We start from the raw sequence: 24,433 nt of genomic DNA, 5'->3' as shown, positions 1-24,433 counted from the left end.
TTGAGAGATTGAGAGGAAAAGGACAAAGGCTTTCATGAAACAGCCTCAACAGAAAGACTGGCTAAGAACATCTTCTGGCTAGGGAATCAAATGAAATTTTAGGGAGACTTCCGCTTACAGTTATACCCTTCAGCAGTGAACAGTAATTGAACAATAAATGAAAAATACTGCCAGATTCTCTTCTTTGTATTTGGAGGAGGTAAAAAAGGGAACAAAGAAAGACTTACAATTTTGCCAGGATTTTCCCATAATACTAATTACTATAAAAGTTAGTGCTCCTCTGCTGTGACACAGTAAACCCGTCTAACCTCCTTTATTATCTCAACACTCTCCTACTGACCTCTGTCTCCTCATGAGGACAGCAAATGTGTCACTCTGCCATTTCTGACTGGCCCTGACATGCCAAGGCTTCCGCATGTGCTGGATTTGAAACCCGTGACATTTCCATGAAATAACACAGGACACATCCAGAAAGTAATGTACAAACCAATGTACAAACACTTACAAAGGCTGTGGCCTGCAGATGTAAACTAATGGGGGCCAGAAGCCACCAATACCTGTTACAGTACAGCCATACTCCTAAGATCTTTAGATTATAGCATACCACAATGAACAGCAAGTAATACTGATGACTATAAAAATATGTTGGAATATAAAATTTGAATACAATAAAACTGTAAACATTGCTTAAAGTTTACTATATTGCCAGCCAAATAATGAATTTTTGCAAAGAAAAAGACCCAACTGGTTATAAAATACTGGGTTTGCAGGGGGAAGGCAGTGATATTTCATTAGATGTTGATATTTCCAGTCAGCAAATACTCTGTCAGGGTGCTGGTAAGTTGCTCAAGGCATAATGTTGAATAATGTCCCCTTGCATGGTGGGAACTCTGATCTGACTGTCCATCACACTAAGGTTACAGATCACATGGCAATCTATAAGCAGTTTATAATAGGACAGTTTACAAATGCTGCACTAAGAACAAAGGGCTTACATGTGTGTCTGTTTATTCTGAGTTATTTAGAATACCAAGAATAAAAGGTTTAACAATGAACAAACCAAAGACGGGTTGTACACAGTCAATGTCTAAAACATTCCAGTGAAGCATGAAAGCAGCTGTTAGTTCTGCTGGCAGTGGCTGAATCTTCCTAGGAGTATTTGGAGTTGCAGCTGACAGAATACATGTTTGGTAGCAGATTAGTTGGTAGACTGTTAATTTAGCTAAGAGCAGATGTAGGTATTTGTTTTAGGGAGGGTTGTAAAGTTCAGAAGCAGAAATTTTCTGGGTATGCTTGAAATAATGCAGGCAGAGATAGCAGGGATTTCCTGCCTGAGTAATTATTCCCTCACCTTTTCCAGATGAATCACTTACGAAGAGAAAAGCAATGCCCATACTCCTCATGACTTGGGACTGTCAAGTTCCCATTGTACAATATCCCCTCTCTGCTACTGACATGCTTAACTCACGTGTCAGGGAGTCCAGAATGGCAATACCTAAACAGCACCCTCGAAATCCTAAGGGACAAGAAGTGCAGCACAAGTGAAAATGAGGGGGCTCATTGTCACCTCAGTTTGAAACACCTATGCCCAGTTTACAGAACAAGATAAATTGTGCTGTAATTTCAGCCTTGCACACATCCCTGGAAGTGTTCAAGGCCAGGCTGGACACGGCTTGGAGCAAGCTGCCCTAGCGGAAGGTGTTCCTGCCCATGGCAGGGGGATTGGAACAAGATGATTCTCAAGGTCCCTTCCAACCCAACACTGTGACTACGATTAGAGCCATGCAAGGTTCTGGCAAACTGCAGTTTACACAGGACCATTTACTCCTGCAGCCTGGGATGAGACCAAGTAACACTGTAGGAAAATGCAGCTATCACTGCAATAAATCAGCACAGAACAGGAATTCCCACTATTCCCACGTCACACAGATTGGGAAGAAAGCATGCATTACTACCAAGGAAATCAAAATAGAAGTTTTCAAGAGCCAACCCTTTAGAAAAGACCTCATTGCTTAAAAAACACCCATTAGAAAATACTTCATTCCTTAAAAAACAAAGGAAAAAAACCCAAAGCCATGGCAGAGGTTAGATTCTGCAGTTTAGTGATAAAGCAAATAAATATCTATATGTTCAGAAAGAAAATCCTTTTGCAGGAGGAAACTGACAATTGTTTTCTGGAAAATTTCTAAGTTGTTTCAAAAAAACCCAAGAGTTTCTACATGTGATGATAATGTTAAAAGGAAAACAGAACAACATCAAAGACAGAGTAAGCACATTTACTTTCTTTTCACATAAATGCACTTGCACACCACCATACACACTCCTTTGATGACTAGCATTTAACAGAAGTGATTTCAAGAAATCGTTAAAAATCTTTTTCTTCCTAAAAACCTTGAATCTCAAACACAAATCTAATTCTAACAATGAATAATAAAGGTCTGGCCAGGCCCCCCTGCAGAAAAGCTGCAGCTGTGTAATTTCTACAGCTCAGCTGTTCTTGCCACACCCATATATATATCTATATATCTATATATATATATCTGTGAATATATATATATTTATCAATCATATATGGGTCATTTGAGAATCACTTGCTGCTTTAATGCACACCCAGCCAGGGCAGCTAAATCTATTTCTGCAACACTGACTGTGATCTTGGGGAAGAGTAGCTGAATGCTCTTGTTCAGCTTGAGGGCACTGTGGGGGGTGACACCCCAGCCTCTCCATCACCCACTCTGGCTCTCCTCTTCAGGGTTTTTTTCCTCAAGGACACAAAGTTATTTAGAGGCTCCTCTGGGGCAGCAACAATTCAAGCAATTTTCTATATTGCTTGCTCACAATCCTGATTCAGCTCTAAATAGATTCTCAACTGAAAGCTCATGCATTGCATTTTTTCAGTTGCATTAAAGCTAGATGGATGCAGACTGACATGCACTGATGCTAAAGACTCCAAAGTACTGCACTATTATTCAGGTATTTTCCTGTGGCAGAAATTTTGGAGGAGAGATGTTAACCCTGTGGAGTTCAACAAAATGAACTTTCCAGGTGTCTGAATTTGGAAACATTTTCCAGTTGGAATTAGTATTGCAGAAACACATGCTTACCTGCTAAAGGAAGAAGAAAACAGGATTGAATAGTAAACAGGGAAGACTCTCCAGCAGGTTTCTGAGAATCAACATGAAAATTCTTGACAGGCAATACAAACTGGTTGAAAAAAGTCAGGCCCTTGCAAAAAAGTCACCTCTGCAACAAAAGATGAACAAAAGATCAGTATTGTAAATATTACTATTCTACAATATGTTTCAAGAGTGCACTAATAAACCCATAATGATACACACAGAAGTAAAATAAGCACAATAATCAGTGCTGTTCTACCTCATTGCTGACTCAGATATTTATTCTTGCACTTTTTTCTGTTTTATTTTCTTCATGGGGAGCAATTCATTGGCACCATCACTTATCTCTAAAGAAGGCAAAGAGAGCTTCCACGGGCACAACCAGGGCAAGCAGTTCTGTGTCCCAACATTAAAGAGGTGACAGAAGAAGGTTTGAAATATGCTGCATGACCTACTGTGATTAGCTTTGAAGAGAAGATATCCTGGAAGGCCGAAGAAAGCCTTAGATGAATAATTTAGAAATACTGGGAATTCTTTCTTTAGGGCTTTAAATGACGGGTACAATATTACTGCCTGTCCCGGGCTGGTCTTGAAGTGCCCCTCTGAGGTGACTATTAACACAGTTAACAACCCCAGAGTGGATAAACAGGGGAAGCACAGAATGAAGAATTATGTGACTTCTAACCCCAACATAAACATCTTCATAATAAAAACATTATTTTTTCAAATAACTGGCCAATAAATATAGAACACTATTAGGAAAATAATATACGTGTGTGTATATATAAACACATACATACATATATATGTACATGCACATACATACATGTACCATACACACAGATACACAGTGGTATTCACATGCATCCACATTCTGAGTATAGTTCTTCATGCCTTGCACTTTGCACAGTTTTTAGTACCAACTCTAACACACTGCTAAATTTAACTAAAAATACATACATGTCCTCTTTGGCTTAGTTCATCCTGGGTATAAGTCACTCTTGCTTTTGTTTTGCGACATTTCATACTCACTTTGCAAAGATGTGACTGCAGGTGTTTAAAAATATGTATTTTAAAGTTAATCTTTGCTGCACTTGAGGGAATGAAACAATCCCCTTATACTCCCCCTTTGTCTGCTCCACGGGTATCACCTTCACTCTTTTACCACTTATTTTAGGTGAACTTAGAGGTGTTAGCTGAAGTCAGAGCACTGGGCAAAGTCAGTGCATTTTGCCTGCAATGCATTCAGGAGCACAAACACAGCAGCTCAGCAGAGAGCCGCAGAACTGGAGAAATCACTCTCAGCTCGGAGGCTGCAGAGCCTTGAACTGGTGTCCTGAGCACCGGGGCCAAGGTGGGAAAAGCAACCTGTCAGCAGCACGCGGCAGTAACACGGCAACTAAACCCACACGAGGTACACACATCGTCACCCAGAGCAACAGCAACTCCTGTGCACACAGCTGGACACTGCACGAGTGTATGAAAACAGCCCTAATTGTATTGAGAAATCCCATTGATGTGCTGAGCCCGAGCAGCAGGCCTCAGCCAGAGCTGCCTTACAAGATGGACCCTGGGCACTGTGGCTGACACCATCAGTATTATTTAGCTAAAAATACATGACTGAGACGCTGATGCTGTCTGTTTAACACCAAACCAAACTGCTTTGGTAACTTTCACATAACCTTGTGTAGTTATCTGCAAGAAATGCAGCATTCCAAGGACCTTTCCCAACTGACATGAACAGACTTGGTTGTAGAGCATTTTACAGAAAACCCTCCCAGCCAAGGCGAGGGCCCTGGCCAAGCCCTGCTCCCTGCTGGCCTGGAAGTGTGCCATCAGGTCCAGGAGTTTCTGTGATAAAATACAATCAAGCCACTTGGACTTGCTCATTTGGGCCTATCAACGCTGGTCCCACTTTTGGGGTGAACCTGGAGACCTCACCTCTGGGTGGAAGCACTGTGTAGGATTTTCCCAATTGCCAGGAAGGGTTCTCCAGGTCCTTGCTGTGAAATGGGGCTCCCCAGCACTGTGGGCTCTGGATGATGGAGTGTTTAGGCAATTGGTGATGTATCTCTCTCTCTCAATCACTACTCTTTCTCTTGTACAGTAACAATTAGGTGCATTACCTTTCTTACTTTTGCTTGCTGCTAAAGCCAAGCATGTAGTGTTATTGGATTATCATTTCACTTTTCTGTTGCCTTAAAATTCACAGTAAAATAAGACCATTCTTTCCATTGTCATCTGTGTCCTTTAAATTGCCTCCATCAAGTGGCAGAATACCTCCTGACTTCAGACAGATATTATCAACAGAGAGCACAATAATAGCTAATTTGTTCTTAAAAAATGAAGTGCTTCTGGGTATGAAAATAGTGTTTTGCTTGGAGAACCTGCTTTGACATTTCTATGCTAGCAGATTAAAAAAAAATCCTCCATTTTGCCTACAACCAGTGATAATTTGATCAGCCAGGATAATAAACCTACATCATAGTGCTACTCTTTAGGATTTAAGGGGGTCATTTAAGAATAAAATTCCACTGCCTTTTTTACTTAAACTGACTAACTTTGATGATTAAATCTCAGCTATTCTATCAATGCAAGCATGAAGTACAATTTTTTTTAAAAACTTGTTGAAATACATTCATCTTGCCTTTATCTAACATTCAATATATCTAAACTACTTATAGGGTCAGGAGAAAAGAGAATACCTAGAAAAACTCAACTCATGATGCTGTTGCACAGAAGTTCTGGGAGACTGTAATTAAACATTCTGTTCTCCAGCTGAGCAATCAGTGCATTCTTTGGCAGATAAAGCAAATGAAGATTTCATTTGTCATCAAGTATCGATACCATCCCTTAAACCAAGCATTTCCCAGAAGCAGAATTTCAGAACTGCATGACAGTTTTCTCAGGCACACACTGCTGGCCTACCCCTCCACTTCACTCCAGGGATAACAGAAACAGGAGGCTCTCAGGAGAATCCCTGTTAATGACCCAAAATTACCTTCAGGTTGTAGCTTTAGAGACCTCCTGACCAGCATGGAAAGACATATGACTCCAGAGGTTTTTGGACCCTAAAGCTGCCACAAAATCCAGACGCATCTCAAACTGCCCTGAGCCACAGGGCAGTACAATTTCCAGGTAAATTCCACATGTGAGGCAGAGGAGGAAAAGGCGTAGTGTGGTTAGTGATGGTGTTTGTGAATTTGTTCAAAACCAAAATGTTACTCCTGGCAGCCTGTTTCTGTTGCATGTATTCTGACTTTGCTTTCTTTTGCATTAGTTACACTTAGTCTGCTTTTATATCTCTGAGGACATAAACTAATGAAGATCAAAACCTAAAGGAAATAATTCTCCTAAAAATCCTTTGTGCTACTCTTAAAAGAAGCCAGATGAAAAAGCTATAGAAAGTTCTGCATTAGAAAGTGTCAAATTTAACTCTGGAGACAAAGAGAAAGCTAGAATGTACTGAAAACAAAACTGAAAATTTAAGGGGCTGATTACAGGATTAACATAGCGTAAAAGCATCAATATATCCCCCATCTTATCTCAGATTATGACTTCTCAATACTCAAGGCTCCTACTTAAAAGCTCTCTTCACACTCACAGCTCCAGGAATTCGTATTTAGAATCTCTCATTCTTCACTTCCCATAGACTGACTCTGAAGCATTAGGGACTAATTGATCACAGGAACAATGATGCACAGATCCCTGCCAGCTGCCTACATGGGTGAGAGTGGTGATGTTCCACTCTGCAGGGAGCACCAAGTAAACTGCCTTTCACAGCACCCCAAGCTGAATTCATATTCAGCTAAGTGAAAGCACCTCACAAGCGAAGCTTCCAAATGCAACTGCAGCACTGCCGGCATTTTCACACTCCAAGCAGGCTGTGAATTTAATCCCAGAGGTAGAAGAGTAACACATTTTTGAAGGGGTGAACCACAATTTAACAAAACAGATAAAAAAACCCATCGTGATGGCAATGTTCCTCAAATTCATACACGCCTTTATAGACTGACGTTTCAAAATCTTTCTGTTCTGCCTTAATGAAAATAATAGAAAAATATTGAACAATTTCAGCAGGAAAAGACCAGAAAATCCTATTCAGTGTGCATAATTTGAAGTTCAATTCACCTTTGATGTATTAGTGCCTTGGTTTACAGGCTGCCCATTTATAAGTTTCACATTAAAGTCAACATCCCACAGTGATTTCAATAAAACATTAAAATTTCAGATTAACTCAAGGAGAAGAGCTCTTGGACGGGTGGGCACAGCATAACTAGACACTAAAAGTTCCCTTTGAACTGCCCATGAGCTCTTTCAGGACACAACAGAAAGGTCTCTCCTTTGCTTCCATTAAAGCACTTGAACTCATGAATTTTTGAAGTAGCATTTAAAGGGTTTTAGTGCTAGAGGATGCAGTGAGTGTAAACAAGGTAATTTTGTAGGAATTTCAGGTGAGAATCCACTAGATCTCCTTTCCTGGCTCAGGCACTTTAGGAATCTCAAGAGACAAAAACTGTCAACTGTTTCCCCCTGAATTTGAAAACTGAACAAATCCAGGCGGCAGCCTGGCACTACCTCTGCAGCAACATTTCTCTGCCCACCACAATTTAAAAAAAAAAAAAAAAAAAAAAAAAACACATTCCACTTCATCTTCCTTTGTTTTTGACTGAAATTCCAAATGCCAACATCACCATTTCTTACTGGTTTCCTTCCTCATTCCCAAGAACTGTAGGAGGTGGGAAAAGAAAATGGGAACATGTCAATTTGTCCTCCAATTTATAAACAATTCCTGTACGGTGGGGAGGTCCTGCTCAGAGTCATCCTCACCCAATGAGCCCAGTGCTCAGCCTGTCTGCTGAGGTGTCAGACCCCATGTGGAAAACACCTTCAGGAATAGCAGCTTCCTATTAAGAACAATAGCAACCCTCTAAGGAGATTAAGACAGTGATGGGTCCTGGGCAACTGGGACTCACAGCCAGCTTAGAGAAACAAATCTCACCCTTCTCATCCAAGCTACTGCTGCTGGCACGGCCAGCAGCAAACAAGCTTTGGAAGGAGCATGAGGAGAAGGGGAGAGAGGCATCTGACAACAGAGCAGAGCCAAGAGTGACTTCCAGTGCAGTAGGAATTTACAGTCTGCATGGCAAAAAAAGGAATTAAGTCACAACCCACAAACCCCCCTGAGAACTTTATCTGTCTCTTTTCACACTTCTGTAGACTTTGCTGAACATGCTCTAAGGATCACCAAGGTTATCATGAACATCTCTACTCAAACCACCAGGCTTCTGGCACATCACCTTTCAGGAGTTCACCTCTCACATCGCTCTATTTTCAGAGCACAGCTGGGCTTATTTCCAGGGTGGGAATCACAGAGCCTGACGATGCCAGCAATGGCACCAGATAGAGGCATATGGAGAAATGTAGTGGAGTTTTACAAGAGATACTCACAAACCCCAGTGGCAAAAAAAAAACACTCTGAGTGGATGGCAGGGATTGGGCAAAAGCAATGGAAAACATTGTAATGCTCAATTCCCAGGGCCACTATGACTACAGGGAAACTTAAAAATAAGGAAAAATAAAAAGGGTTCCATCCTTACATGGACAGCACTCTACTGCCATGAATCCGGAAAACAGAAGTATTTGTCACTTGCATTTAACAGTATGAGGGAAATAGGAAAAAAATTGAATATTAAGCAGGCGTTCATCCTAAGCTCATTAGAGATGGCTTTCAAGACTGGAAAGAGAAATTTAAGAAACGATGCCACTACTACTCCTTCTGCCCCACCAAAGCAAGGATGGTCACAGGACTGTGTTTTACTGTTGCTGTGTAAATCCAGTGGTATCAGCTCTGCTGCCAAGGGAGGTGAAGCTTTGCTGAAGCTGCCAGATGCAATAGTAAGATAACTTTCTGCTCCAGCAGTCTTGCAGATTTTGAAGAAAGGCAGCAAATAGCTGGGGGCAGCAACTTCTTATATTTCCTCTGACATTTCTACCACATTCTAAGACTCAGATTCTGACTCTGCATGAGATGGCAGATGCTTAGTCAAAAGCTTCCCCAGGAAACCCAGAAATATGAGAACACAGCCTGCATCTGCTGATGTTCTCAGAGCACACACTACTGCCTGAACCCCTTGAGAATAACAGAAGAAAAGGATATAAAAGAAGCTTTTGTCTCTCTCTCAGTGAGGCTGATATGCCTGGACATCAGAGAACAAATTACTGTGGGAGGAGACAGAGCAGGTCTCTCATCTTTTAGCTCACAAAGTCTGGGGTGGTGTGAGTGTAGGGCTTGGACTTCTACAGAGGTTGGCAAGTTCATGGCTCCATTGATTCTCCATAACTGAAAGCAGCCCGAGGCTGGATAAGCTGTGCACCAAAGAAGTTAGGACTTGGTGTGCTGGAGGCAGTATGTAGGGAATGGTTTTGTGGGAAATAAACTAACAAAAAAAGAAGAGCTGAATAGAAGTAGCAGCAATTACAGGGCTATCATAAAAAGCACTTGGATTCAACTCTGCTTTTTGTGCTCCTGCCATCACTAATTTATAGTCCCACACTGCAAATATATGTGATGAAAAGACTGCCATCCCATCATGACCTCCTTGAACAGTTTTGGGAGACACCTTGAGCCCCTAAACCGTATTCAGATTTTCTGTAATGACTCAGTTGCAGAGCTATTCTCAGGGATTTACAACTGCCTGAATGGTCCTTCAGGCTCAAGAAGGGACACTTGCCAGTGACTCATCTCTGGAAAATATTTATCATCATTAATAACTCCAGGAGAGGAGAATCCAAAATTGTGCTATGCTGGATTTTATTTTTTTAGGTTGGGTACACAAAGTATTCTTCTACGGATGTCAACAGTACTGGATCAGGACCCAGGTTGTCATGAGACCACCTGAAAGAACCTGTCCATCACAGAAAATAAAACAGCACAAGACGCGTTCCTAGCAGTCCCGTCCCGTTCGCGATTTGTACCTGGCCCCCGGCTGGCAATAAGGAGAAGTAAACCCCACATTCCTTGCCCTGGGTGAATCCTTCAGATACCTCTTGAGTGTCCAGCTGATATTTCAACAAAGCTATTTACAGCCATTCACAAGAGCACACTATACCTTTGGAATTTTTGTTTAGTTTTGTGTCTGTTACCTTGCAGTTCATGCTTGCCTGCTTTCCACAGCACTTGATGCAAAGAACATTTTCTTCACAATTACAAGGAGAGCATCTTCCACAAATCCCTGGAACTGGGACTGTCAAACTGTGAAGCTCTGGGTAGCAGACAGACCCTGAGCTAATGAAGCATTTTAACACATCCTTATTTTAAGCACAATAGTAGTACCACTGTAACTCCAACTGGCCATTCCCTTTTAGATAACCTATCAATGTTCCAAATTCCTATCAATTCCTAGTTCCTATCAGTTCCTCCTACTGTGCTGCAAAGATAGAGGATTTGATCCAGAAAAAGCATGTGTGCTGAAATGTTTGGCTCCCAAATGGTGTAAGCTTCTGAAGAGAAGTGCGAATTGAGAGGGAGAGGATTCTTAAGGTTTTCAAGCAGTTAGAGGCTTTGCCTTGCGGTATATTTTGTGACCAGGCTATTTAGTAGTATTAATCTTCAGCTAATTTGTTCACGATACAAGTCATTTGGCTGTCTGCACTGAGTGGAGAGACAGCAACCTGTCAATGGCAGAGCAGCTGCACCACTCCAAGCAGACAGATGGTGAGGATGCAGCTCAATTCTTTCCTCTCTTTATTTCCCTCCTACATTCTTATTTTAGCCAAGCCCCGTCTCCCCCCGCCCCCAGTTCTTTCGGCAGGGGGAAGGAGACTTACTTGGACCCCAGTGTGCTTAAAGAGCAAATTATGTTTTTGATCCAATTACTTCCCGAGTCTCTGTAGTAGCAATCTGTCCTCACCCCAGACAGAAAGCAACTGCTGTTGCACAGCTGGTCTGGCACCAGCAGTGCTAGCAGATGAATGGCAGGGCAGGCAGGTGTGATGTCAGTTTGGCTCATGAGCTGCAAAGAAATCAAGGAAGAAATCCCTGCCTGTTGCATAGGGGAATGTAATTTGGAAGCTGTTCCTGCAGAGTGGCTGGTGGTTAAATCTGAGAAAAGCCTAATGGATGAGTCCACTAATTCTTGGATCATGCCAGTTGGCAATGGACCTTTATTGGAGGACTGAAGGATGCTCTCAGATCCTCACAGGCATCTAGCTGCCATGGTTGTGGGCACACAAACACAAATGCTTCAGGATCATCTTGTGGGCAAGACTGGTATTAGATGAATTAAAGATAAATAACCTTACCACAAAAAGAAGGTAATAAAAGGAGCCCAAATTCATCAATATAAAGAACAACCTAAGACTTCTTCCCCATTCTCCTTCACTCTATAAAGCAACAAGTTATTTTGGATGACCCAACAGGTTGCTAGCTTGGCTGAAGTTCTATGCAACTTCAAGCTTTTTAAAATAAAAACCCTTTTCAGTCTGGGTGCTGGTGTCTTTTGCTTCTCCATTTTCATTTGCCAGGTTGACCTCAGAGACTTTCACTGTCATGTTGTCACTCCTACCAAAACTTCCAAGACCACTGAAATTTTCATACACGAATGAATGGATGAGTTTGTTTCCAGCAAAGGAAAAGGTATGACCTCCTGAGAGAACACAGACCTTCTGCTACTAACATTGCACTCTGTGAGCTTTGTGACCCTGTACGAAGGTACATGGACGAAAAAGAGACTCAGCCTCAAGCATCAGCCTCTCACCAGGCAAAACAGAGGAAAAGAGCTGATAGAAAAACAATACCATTTGGAGAGGAATGTAAAGGCGAACATTTTGCAGACTAACACATTATCCAAACTACAGAACCCTCCAGCTCTGCCAGAACAGTTAAATAGATTTATCTAAACCAGTCAAATCTTCTGCCTGGACACTGTCACCCTGTGCAAACAGATTTCCTAGAGGGTGCAAGCAGGAGGGTTAAAGCAGTCACCAACCTGGGAATCCCTCCTGCCCGGCCAGAAGAGGAGCAGCCAGAGCAGAACTACAACAGCCATCCTCACTGAAGCATCTCCTATCCACGGGTTAACCTGAGCTTTTTGATTTTACCTCAACTGACTCAGCTCTGCTCAGCAGACACATGCAAGACATGACCAACTGCTGGCAAAGGGGCATGACCAAACAGCCATAGCAAAAGGGCCTCTCCATATTTTAATTGGAGTTTGCAAAGTTGATGGCAGTGCAGCACCTTTGCTGTGCTTTATCTGAATCATCCATCAAAAGCCTCAATGCAAGTTTCTGATGGGAAAAGAACACAAACCTATGAGTTTTTTAAACACTAGTTCCAGTGCCCTGTCGCAAGCAGGTGACAACCCCGAGTGAGTAGCCATAGTAATTTAAAACCTGAACAAAACTGCTTCTTCGACAAAAGACGATACAGTTGAAGAGTTTTCAAGCTTCCAGGAAAAGAGAGGAAACACTAGAGATCCGATATGACAAGTAACTGAAGAACAACACGATTTAGATTTTAGATCCAGTGGCACAACCCAACCAGAAGATTTTGCTACATATGAAACCAAACTCTGGAAAATCTTACAAAATTACAATAGCAAAAATTAGGTGATAACTGAAGTGGAGGAAGAGTCTGGGTAGCAAGGCATACTGGGGAGCTTGTTGCATCTGTGATGGTGGACAATACCAACTGATAAGAGCTCTAACCCTCACAAAATTGCCCAACCTCTATTGAATTAGAGAGCACTGTTTCTCCACTCCTTCCCATCACGTCAGAGAACAGTGCTGGGAAGCTGCCAAGGGTCTGGGCAAAGCAAACGAAGAGGGGAAACTCCTCAAAAACTAATTCCAAACCTGAAAGATGTTCAAAAGCCTGCACAAACCTAAGCACCGTTTCTTAGACTTTTAATTCAGGAAAAACTCTCTCTGACCGTCAAGGGCAATCCCACCTTGAAGGTGTGATTACACTCAGTAAAAATTAACTGCAAGTTAGGCAATTATTCCCCCCAGGCCTTATTGAGCGGGCTCCTAAGCATTTACCAAATAGCCTAAAAGCAGTTGTATTGAAAGATTTAGAATTCTTATTTCTTGGGGTTTTCATTATTCTCAAACTGTGGAACCTCAGTAACAGACTCACAGACCCAAATCTGACAGAGGTAGCTGCTGTGGGAATGCAGCACAAAAAAAGATAATTAAGCATTAAGCAAAAATAGAAGCATGTGTTCTCCCAGGATACATTCTAGGCACAATCATTTATGGGTAACTAAAGAACAGTGAAAGTGTTTCCACAAAACCTCCCAGCAAGAAGCCAGATGACTCAAAAACAACCTGAAAACCCCTATATCCTTTCATTTTCAAACAATGAGGGAGAAAAAGTCAAGATGCCACAAAAGGCTGGTGGACTCCATTTATGCCATGCTGAGTCAGCATCTCACTAAATTCCAATGACATCACTGAGATGATGATAAGGCAGCAGTTCCTAAGGAAAGATGGGCCAGAACCTTGGTGCTATGTTCTCCACACAGGGTCAATGCAGATTTTTTTACTCCTCAGCAGCACTTTACTTAAGGTAATTTAAAAATTAGTTCCATGCCTCAAAATTAATTCAGCTTCTTCTCAGAAGAAGCTGAAAGACTACTATGAATGCTGTATGACTGCTGTTAAGTCCAGGGTTTTCCTTCAATTTGTTTATATACACACCAGAAATATCCTGATTTTGCAGAAATATTGATGGGATGATGTTTAGTAGCTCTCTCCTGCTAATTAAAGAGAGGGGAAAAGAGAGACAGTCTTTCTAAAAGGTTACATTTCTGTCATGACAGTGATGCTCAAAGAAATGAAAAAAAAAACCAAAACAAACAAAAAACCCACAAAAAACAAAACTAAAAAAAACCAACAACAACAAAAAACCCCCACCAAAAACAAAACAAAAAACCCAAAAAAACCAAAACAAAACAAAAAAACAAACAAAAAAACCCCAAACAAACAAAAAAAAAACCCCAGACAAACAAAAGGAGCCCCCCAAAGTGAAAGACAAAACCAAAATGAAGGGAAAACTCCTCCCTCCCAGCCCTCCAAGTCCATTTTCTTCAGGGATGGAGCAGTCTGTAGGCAGGCCTTCAAGGGCTGATTTAATATGCCTAAGGTGGTAGGATTTGACCAGACATCTTCAAGTTTTGTTAAAGAAACAAATGCAAGAGCCCCTCTTGCCTTGCCTGTCCTACTACAGTAACAGAAACAGGCTGAGCTGGATCTGGCATGATACTAAAAAAAAATCCAAGAGAATTAAAGAAGGGTGTAAGTGCACTTGTTTTCCTTCCATAGTCATCTTCAAGCCTTGAAAAGTCAGGTTAATCCCTCTTATACGTATTTGTTTCTAATCTTTACCAAATGTGACTTCCATCTTGGGACAAAGCTGAGAAAAAGGAGGCAGATAAAGGCTGGAAGAGAATGTGAAATCACCTGCAAAATGAGAGATTAACACAGATGCCTTTGTGCTCACGGAAAACATACAAAGAAATGTGACGGGGGAGACACTGCCAGGGAGCCCTGAAAGCACAGCTAACAGCAGACTGCAGGAGGCAGTAGGCAAACACACCGGAGAGAGTCAAGGATTTTTGATTCAGTAAAAAGCTCTGCTTGTTTCTGCTTGAGCACAAATACTCTCTGTGGAAACAGAGGACCTGCAGGCTTGGTATTCCCGTAAGAGGAAGGCTCTTCCCCCAAGATGACATTAGCCAGAATGGCTTCAGGTCCAAACACAAAGGCATTTTGGTGGCTGAACCAGAAATAACTGAAACAAAGGCCAGATTTCTGCTCTCCACCAGAGGCGGTGGGTTGAATTGGTGAGTTTTTAAATTGCTCTAGCTTCATGGTGACTTCAGAAAACCCAGGTTTTCTTGGGAATCCTTTCTGTCCTTGTTTCCTGCTGCTACTGTCCCCCACTGCACAACCTTGCTGGGACAAGGCACAAGGTCACAGCTGCATCCAGCTGTGCTGTGCCAGTATCCATCTTTCACTGAGGTACCAGAGAGCTGCACTGCACCTTACTTAGGTGAGGTACAGCAGAGTTGGCCATTCTGCATCCTTCCCTAAATTATTCCATGCATAAAGGACATAGTAAATCTTTCCCTTGTATTCCTTCAGGCTTGCAAGATTTGCTCTTACATTTAGTAGAAAGTAAAAGCCTCCAACATGACCTAGTACCTTAATTCACATGATTTTATCTTTAAGGCTGTTGAACAGTTCCATTTATTAAAATGAGCAACAGACAAACATAACCCCAGAGAGTAATAGGTTTACTCTAGTAATTTACAGTTCTTACATGGAAGAAACTGAAACTTAATCACAGAGGGTGGGGAAGAAGGAGGGATGGGAAGCAGGACGGTGCCAAGACACAGCTGCCAGTGCTGCAGGATTCAACTACAGCCCAAGATAGCACTGTTGGCAGGGGGAAGCTCCAAGGAGGAGGGCACATGGTGCTGCTGTACCTAAAAACTCAGTACTGAATAATCAGCACCTTTGGCTATTCTAAATGCACAGGCATCACTCAGCTCCGTACTCACTGATTTCTTACCCAGTGCTCCTCCAGAATTCACCCAAATCCGCAACAGGACAGTGCAAGCCCGGGCCACTGCAGCTACAAGACGTGAACACAGAGATCTCTTTGCATCAGGGCTGGAGTCACTATTCCCAGACATCTCCTGTCACCTCCCAGAGAGCCACAATCCCTTTTATTTCCTCACAGTAAGCCAAAACCATCATAAATTAAGAACAAAACTGAATACTGGTCTGAGCAGGATCTGCAGCACTCACATCCTAGAGATTTTTGTTCCCAAGGTAGGAAGATAAGGGCTTTGCTGTAGTCAGCAAAATAAAGTGTTTCTAAAGCATAATCAAAGCAAGTCTCTTAAACAGCTTCAAATATCCCCTATGACTTTGCAAATCCTGACCAAGGGCAGCATCTTGCAAGCACTTTATTCCAGCAGAGCATACTGTGCTGCTCAGTGGTATGAACTGTCTTCAAACTCCACTAAATCCACTGTTTTTTCCTGTTCTTTATCAGCTTAATAAATCTGCTCCACTGCTGTCTCATTCATACAGGCAGGCGGGAGAATGTGCATCATAGTACATGCAGGAGTTAAAAAAACCAGAAACAACACCAATAAGGGGGAATCAAAGCAAAGGCTTTTACTTGCTTATATCTGGGATCTTTGTGCTCTGCACAGAGCTCTGCAGCCAGCCAAAGCAGTAGCAATGACTACCTAAGTTCTGTCATGCCCCACCAGAAGGTCTCCTAATCACTGTGGCCATCCCAAACCACGACCTGCCTCCAGACTACATGGGATCCTGTAAGGAGTTGGGTCATAGCCAAAGATCAAATCACTGCCCCAAGTTATATGGATATTGTTTGGTAGGGCTTGTGGATAGCAAGCCATTCTGAGCTCTTCAAGGCTCTGCCAGGTTTTGAAAAACTCAGATGGATCCAGCAGGAATCCCAACAGATGCAGCCTTCATGGCTATGCAGCATTCTCCACATTCCCTGTAACAGCATGAAGCAAGGAGCATCCAAGGGTATGTCCCAGAGTTTAAAGCTGCATCCAACCTTCCCAGCAGCTGATGGGATCACCTCACAGAGGCCATCCAGGGTCTGGCTGGATATGCAGTCTCCTGGCTGAAAAGAATGGCAAGTCGCATACACATTTTCACCAGCTGTGTCAGTAGAAGAAATACATCATGTAGATGCATAATGTGAGCTTCTGGGAGTCACATGCCACGTAATTCCCCAAACAAGGTTACACCAGGCCCTAGGGAGGACACACTGCACACCCAGCAGAGCAGTGGCTGCTGGTTTAACAGTAGTGGCTCAGCTATCATGCTCAGTCTGCATACACCGAGTGTGTCTGCATGTTTATCCATGTACATCTGTGTCCCTGCATGGAAAACCAAAGGAAAAAGAAGGAATGCTTAAGAAATGCTTAGGAAAGAGTCTAGCTCAGTTAACTGCCTTACCATCCACAAGCTCCCACAAAATCATACTCCAGGCTCAAGTCTTCCCAGACTTCAGAGTGCTCCACACACAGGAGTCTGTGTTCAGCAATGCAATGATCTGCAATTTCAGTGTGCTTTTATCACTCTTCTTACCAGAACAGACTTAAGGACAAGAAATGAACCCTTCTAGTTTGACCACCTGTGGGGAAAGCAGGACACCCTTCTTCATAGGATTACACAATATTATTTTCATGTTATAAATGTTTTTCTTCTCCTGTTGTTTAACACTGTGAATGGAGAAGCTGTTGCAAGAAGGCGAGCAAACAAGGAGGCTAATAGGGATACACAACTTCCAAGCATTTATCAGCCCACTGGCTTGAATGAGAGCAAAAGCAAGGCAGAAAAGAGAGGAAAGAGCATCACATTTTTGCCTATGCATGCAGATGACAGTCTTTATAAACTTATTCTTGCATCTTCCAACAAGCACAAGAATTTTTTCAGCAACAATGGCGCTTCATTTTAATTATTTTTTTTCCCTAAGCTGGAGATTTACTTTCGAAATGTGGCTGAAGTGGCAACTGAGTGTCTGTAGAGGTCTGAGTACAAGGCAGTTAAGAGGAATCTCCCTCACATAGCCATAAAATGAAAGTGTTAATGTGCAAGGCAGGGAATGCACTTTGCTTTGTGTTTATACTCTGCCTAGTACAGGGTGGTCTTAGTGCCTCAGCCCAGGGGTTTAAAGGCAGAAAAAAAATCACCAATAAACAACAGATACTAAGGCAGATAAATGAGGAACTGGAACTATTTGTTAAATAAACATGACAAAGGCCAATAGAATTAGCATCTATGGGACTTTCCTTATGCTACAAAATAATTATGAAGGTCAAGATTAAAGTGTGAATGATCAAGAAACCTTCATGAAAATTCAGCAAAGATCTCCATGTATTCAGAGGAAAGTAATAGCTCTGCAATTCAGTTACATCTCTCATTAAGCATTGTTAAAAACTCCATGAAAGGGAAATGAAGTTAATTGAATTTAAATCAGCTAATAAATATTCTTTTGCATACTCTTTTCCCAACAAAAAAATTTAAGAGAGATTATGCCAGAAGTGTATTACTAATGTTAAAAACAGCAAAAGAAAGAATTTACTGTACATGAGTACAATAAGCTAAGCATAAACCTTGTATCTTACTCGTGGTTAATAATAATAAGATAATAACAAGATAATTCTTCAAATCAAATATTCAGGTAAACTGAGAAATGGTGACTGAAATACAGTATACATAGTACATGGGAAAAATTTACCTTTTAGCCTGGATTAATATTTTCTGTCTGTGTAACTGCAGACAATTCTGGTAGTCACACAGGCACACACTTAAGCCTGAGTATCTCCAGGAATTAGCTTAATGATGATAAATGAACAGAAATCATGCAGAATAAAAAAGAAAATCAACTCACACTGGAATTATACATGGCAGAATTAATTTGGGAAGCATGCTGTAATGCCAAATTTGATTCATGCTAGCAGATCTCACTAATTCAGGCCAACATCTGGTTTCTTATCTGAACTTTGCAAGCTGCTTCTCAGTTACACAAAACCGACTTGGATATTTTATAAGAACGAAGTCTTTCTCAAATTTTCCAATACTTTCTGTCATCAGGGATGCCAGAATTACCACAAGTATGTATTTTTCCTGGCACTGTGAACTGGATTGATCCAGACTCCACTGATAGGTGTCCTGGTTTGAAGGCCAGGTATCTGCCAGGGAAGGCGGGAACCTACCTTGGAATGGAAAATGTGACCCCCTTCCCTCCAAATCATTATAACCTTGAAATTAAGTGGCTTTTAGGCAAAGAAACGGGAAAAGGAGTAGCAGTTCCTTACCAGCACGTATGTGTGTACCACAGCAAAGGAGCGGAGCACGGACTGGGCCGCAGGGTGCAGTTCCGCTCGCAGCCACCGGGGGCGCTGCTGGCTCCTGGCCGGGCAGCAGCTGCCATGGCTCCCCGCGGCTGCAGGGGGCGCTGTGGCGCGAGTGCCTCTCTGCGGGCGGGTAATGGCGGGCGGGATGGACGAGCAGTATTTCCAGCCCAGCCCACTGCGCTCACCACTTCCATCACTTGCCTCCTTCCATATTCCCTCACCGCCTCTCTGCAGGTGGGTAATGGCGGGCGGGATGGACGAGCAGTATTTCCAGCCCAGCCCACTGTGCTCACCACGCTCACCACTTCCATCACTTGCCTCCTTCCATATTCCCTCACCATGTGTGATCAGAACAGAGTACAAGATGCTCCAGCATTTGTTTTACAGAATAACAGCAGCCAGCTGATGCTCATGTATTTCCTGGATCAGAGGCTAAAGAGGGAACAAGACCTATTAATTCATCCATACAAATCCAAGCTACCAGGGAATGACTGCCCTTTCAGCAGACTACAGAGGAGGGCTTAGCAGCCAGCTCCCAACAGAGGAGCTGACCTGGCAGCCTGAAGAGCTTTGTTTCCAAAACCTGCACCCTAACCCTCAGGCACAGCTAAGCCAGGGAAGATGGGACTCCAAATGACCAGCCGTGCAGAACATTTGTCCCAGCTCTGTGTGAGTGTTATACAACACCAAACAACGTTACCACCATTTTTCATGGAAGATTATTTAGCTTCATTGCAAGCAGCTTTTCTTGATGTTCAAGGTACCTTCTCTTTTGCAGCCCATTTTGTACAATCACACCCTCTTGCAAAGGCTAAGAGATTATGATTCTTGAGTAATCATACCTGAAATCAATGGAGTCTTTGCTTCTCAGATGATCTATGTTAAGTATTTTTAATCATTCCTCAGAAATCAGTCACTTTGCCCTCCTAATCAGCTCTTTCCGTTCCCTCAGAAACTTTCCAAGGGCAAGCACCTTACAGTAATGCCAGGGAGCTAAATATGCATCCAGACTGCATGTGTAAAGCCTGTTATTCTTCTATTCATAACTGGGATATCATGGACCACTGTGCCTCTGTGGAACTGCTGCACTGCAGCAGCCACAGCCAAGCACAGGCCTTTGATTTGTTCCAGCCCTGTGACTGCAGGTGCCCTTTCACACCCAATACACACATTAACCTACCAATCATTTTCTTCTCTCTTTCCAACCCTCCGTCTCCTCAGATTGTTCTGCATCATTGGTGTGTCTGCACAGCGACAGTTTATTGCCAATAACTGCAGGCACACAAGTTTGACACATGAAAAGGTAAAACTCACCAATCCCTTCTGATGCCTCCCATGGTCCCTTTCACATTCCTTTCTCAGCTGCCGTCATCCTGGTTTCTACATCTCACTACTCCTGAGCAGAAACAGGATTTACTCTTGCTCAGGAAATGTGGTGATGCATTTCCTGAACAAGCTGCTGCTTTGTCTGCCCGCACAGGCAACATAAAGGTACCTCTGTGGTGATACCCAGTATCTTTGGGATGACAGCTGTGCCCCAGTCTACTCATCAGCCTCCCAAGCAGATTGAATTTCATCCTAAGCAACACAAAGGAGCATATTGTGGCTATCTGATGGGCAGAAAGAGATTTGCACTTTACAGTTTCTGTGAGTTTTCAAGCAGTTGCAGGGTAATGTGACAGAAAGCAAACATATTTCACGTGAAAATATCTCAGAATGAAACTGACATCCCATTTGTTTTCAGAACCAGTCTTCATTTGAGATCCATAATCATTAAAAGAAACAATCTTCAACTCAATTGTGTGAGCAGAGGAATGCCCAGCACCACTGAGTGGCGTTTTCAGTTAGCTGTTAGGTTTCATTTAGCATTCTGCGCTGGTCTTACAGCTTGGTTTGCCTGGAAATTTTAAATGCAAATGTATTTCCAGGATGACCTGAGAGAACAATATCAGAATTTTACCTCACATGACAGTTCCTTGCTTAGTTCCATTCAGCTCCCTTTTTCTCATTCCCATATACACAGATTTGCTGCTGCTAAAAATATGGCTTAAACAAGAAAACCTTTACCTATCATTTTTTTTTCTGTTGAAAGACTTTCCCTCACTCTTCTGTTTAAAAAAACCTAAACCACAGCTTAAATAAGGCTTTAAAATTTCCTAGAGCTCCAACTTGAGACACAGAGTGAGCAAAGAATTTCTTTAATAGCAGGGAATAAAATTCATTAATTCAAATCATCCCCATACATTATTTTCCATCTTCCAAGGGCTAAATATGCACTAGCTAATTAATCACTCTTTTAACGACACCTCAAACTCACCAGCCTTATCCTATGAAACTGGGGGAAAGCAAACACCTCCAAGAGGATGTGCTGCTGGACAAGCACTTGTCATTTTCTTCTCTTCTTTGTGCTCAGTGTCAATGAGTCCCGAGCCAGAGATGTAGGCAGATAATCACCAGCTCTCACAATTCAACAGTTCCTTGAGAGGCTGCGACGGGGCTATTGGAGAGGCAAATTTTTCACTGACCTTTTTATGAAGGCATTTATTGAGCAGTGACATTGAACCACTTCAAACAGTGTTAAATGATCAGAATCAGACCTAACAGCTCTCCCTGACACAAAGATGTTGTTGCCCACGTGTGAGACCAGCCACTCATGTAAATGGAGGCACAACGTCAACGCAGCTCAGCAGTTTGTGCTGAGCTACATGGCATCAGAACACATTCTAGAAATTACAGTGCCTTCATGGTGCAGCAAAACATGCTCCAATTTTCACTTTAAAGAACAGCTTTTTGATTTGCATTTGTGATTTATTATCAAACACACACACAAAAGTGATACTTTAAAGGAAAATAAAGAAGTAGGCCACGTCAGCAAGCATGAATGATCTGAGCCTCCAGCTCTGGACCACTCTATCTTGCTGCAGTCTATATCCATATTTAACTCTACTGTTGAAAGAGGAAATACTATTTTTAGCCATTACCGATTACTTTTGTTCAGAGATTAAGTATCACATACTATTACTGTATTTACAGAGGTGCTCATTAATCCCAACAGCTTCTACCTTATAAAAAAAAAAAAAAATTAAGGTAATTTTACTGGCGTGCCTTATTGTGGCTAGATTTTACAACTGTAATTCTATCTGTTACACAAATTAAATGGAAGTGCCTCCAGAATGGAAGTGGTAGGAGTTATGACTGCAACCCAAGGATCAGATTTTTTTAAGTGCTCAGGGTGTGATTTTCTCATGCATTGAAGATAAAGAATTTGGCCTCACTGTCTCCCAAAGCACTCTGGATATAAAAGTTTGAATACTGAAAAGCAAGACCTGAAAATCTAGCAATTAACTCTGGAACCTAAATACAAGCTAGGAGTATTCAAAATCTGTCTGTGTCTTGGGTGATGAGTAAGAACTTCTGAAAATTCCTCTTACACTGGCTGCACTGCAATGTCTTTTTTACCGAGTTCCACTGGGACTGTGTCTTAATTCCATATTCCATCCAGAGTTTTCCCCTAATTAGATTATTAGTAAGAAACAGTGAGATGAAGCATGAAGTCACTCAATCAACAATGTATATTATAGATATGAAATCCCTGTCGATACATGTTTCATAATAAGCCACTTACCAGTAGTCTGCCACAGAGGAACTAAATTTATACACTGTATTCACCTGACTCCTAGAATGAAGTTTTAGCTCTGCTTTGGCTATGGGAGAAGTTACAGACAAAGAACAGTTTTGCCAGGCAGTACCAAAGCTCTACATTCAACTATGTTCTAGACGACAAGAGGGTCCATTATTCTGTAGCTGGCCTACAGTGAAGTATTCCTTTAATTAAAGTTGTAAGAAAGCTGCCTAATCATCACCTAATAATTGTCTTTCCCTAAGAGCTAACAGGTGCAACAGACAGAAGAAATTACAAGAATTTATTTTAAATGAAGCATCAAAATTTAGCTTTAGACCTATCTTCTATTATTCATCAACGCGCTAGTAAATACAAAACCTAATTGTTTCCTGCAATTTACCATGACTTGCTTACAAGTATGCCAGCTGGAAATGATAAGCATTAGGAATGCTAAACAATTTCCTTTAACCTTCTTTAAAGGCTGTTCACTCTTGTTGCTTCTGCAATATCAAAACACAGGCACACATCCAGCCTAATACATTGCTGAAGAACATGAAGACACCGGACTTTTACCAATGATCACTTAGGAGCTGCCAAAACTAACAACGACCGCACACACACACATTGAAAGGGACAAGCCCATCTCCTGCATGAGCCATCCGAGACTGTGCATTTCAGGGTGGAAACATGCAAAACAATTCTGCAAAAAAATCTTTTACTCATGCATGGAGGTCTTGCGTAAATAAAGCTTACAGCAGTCAGACCACAGGAATCACATTTACAGCCAACTCCAGTTACCTGAGATCGCTATTGCAGACTGGAAGAGAAGGAGAGCAGTGTCTGCACAAACACTGAACACTCACGCAGGGAGTAAAACCTGCGAGCCCGAGCTCCAGCGTTCCCAGGGACCTCCCGAAAGACCGCCAGGGCTGTCTCAGCGCAGCTCACAGCCGTGAACAAAGCCAGGAGCCCCCGCGCCCACGGCTCTCACCGAGAGCCCCCCGACCCTCCGCCCGGCCCGGGGGTGCTCGGAGCCGCTCCCCGAGCCGCCGGCACCGCAGCCCTGGTCCGCCCGGCGGGGGCCGAGCACAGACCTCCGCCCGCTTCGCCCAGCTCTTCGGGGCGAGCCCCGGCTTGATGGACCCGGCGGCGGCATCACCCGCTCCCCCCGGACCGCACGACCCCCACTCACCGCGCCCGAGCCCGGACGGCGCCCCCGAGGGAAGAGCTGGCGGCGAGGCCCGGCCCGGCCCGGCGGGGTCGGGGGCCCTGGGTGGCCACGACCCCTCCCAGAGCTCCGCCCGGGCAGCGGCTGGCGCACAATGCGCGGCCGCGGAGCCACGCCGGCGGGGCGGGGACGGGCGGGCCGGGGGGCGGCCCCGCAGGGCGGAACCTGGCTGTACACCAGGAGCTGGAACCGCCGGAGCCGCCCGAGCCCGGCCGGCAGGGCCGCCGGGGGCACCCCCAGCCCCGGAGTGGGTCGCGGCGGGTGCTGCGCCACGGCCGGCTGCGCTTGTCCCGGTTTGTCCTGCGGAGCAAGCCCGGGCAATGGGCCCCTTCCCTGCCCCAGCCACAGAGAGACAAGGGAGCAGCGACACACAGACACAAGAGAAAGGTGCAGGGGCAGGCAGCAGCGCATTCACGCGTGTCAAGGAGAAATGATGCTGCTCCAGGTGCTCCACTGCTGGAAGGCCACCAGGAATCATCACACCCTGCTTCCATTGGCACACAGACCCGAGTACGCAGCGGGCCCGCGGGGGTTTTGCTGGAGCACG

The 24,433-nt window shown here is 43.3% G+C and overlaps 1 protein-coding gene across 1 annotated transcript in view; it reads right to left on the bottom strand.

The window, feature by feature from the left end:
* PRR5 (proline rich 5) overlaps positions 1-23,971 on the bottom strand; it is a 76,436-nt gene extending 52,465 nt beyond the window's left edge. The window contains exons 1-2 of the mRNA XM_041484452.1: positions 23,851-23,971; positions 3,105-3,243 (exon numbers count right to left, since the gene is read on the bottom strand). The gene's annotated coding sequence lies outside the window, so the exon portion shown is untranslated. The remainder of the gene's footprint in view (positions 1-3,104; positions 3,244-23,850) is intronic.
* Between the last annotated feature and the right edge of the window lie 462 nt (positions 23,972-24,433).

The sequence above is a fragment of the Pyrgilauda ruficollis genome, unplaced genomic scaffold (genome assembly GCF_017590135.1).
Source record: "Pyrgilauda ruficollis isolate IOZ18807 unplaced genomic scaffold, ASM1759013v1 scaffold66, whole genome shotgun sequence".
In the NCBI taxonomy this organism is placed as follows: domain Eukaryota; kingdom Metazoa; phylum Chordata; class Aves; order Passeriformes; family Passeridae; genus Pyrgilauda; species Pyrgilauda ruficollis.
Note: the sequence above shows the minus strand (reverse complement) of the source record. Positions and strands in the feature narration are given on the sequence as shown.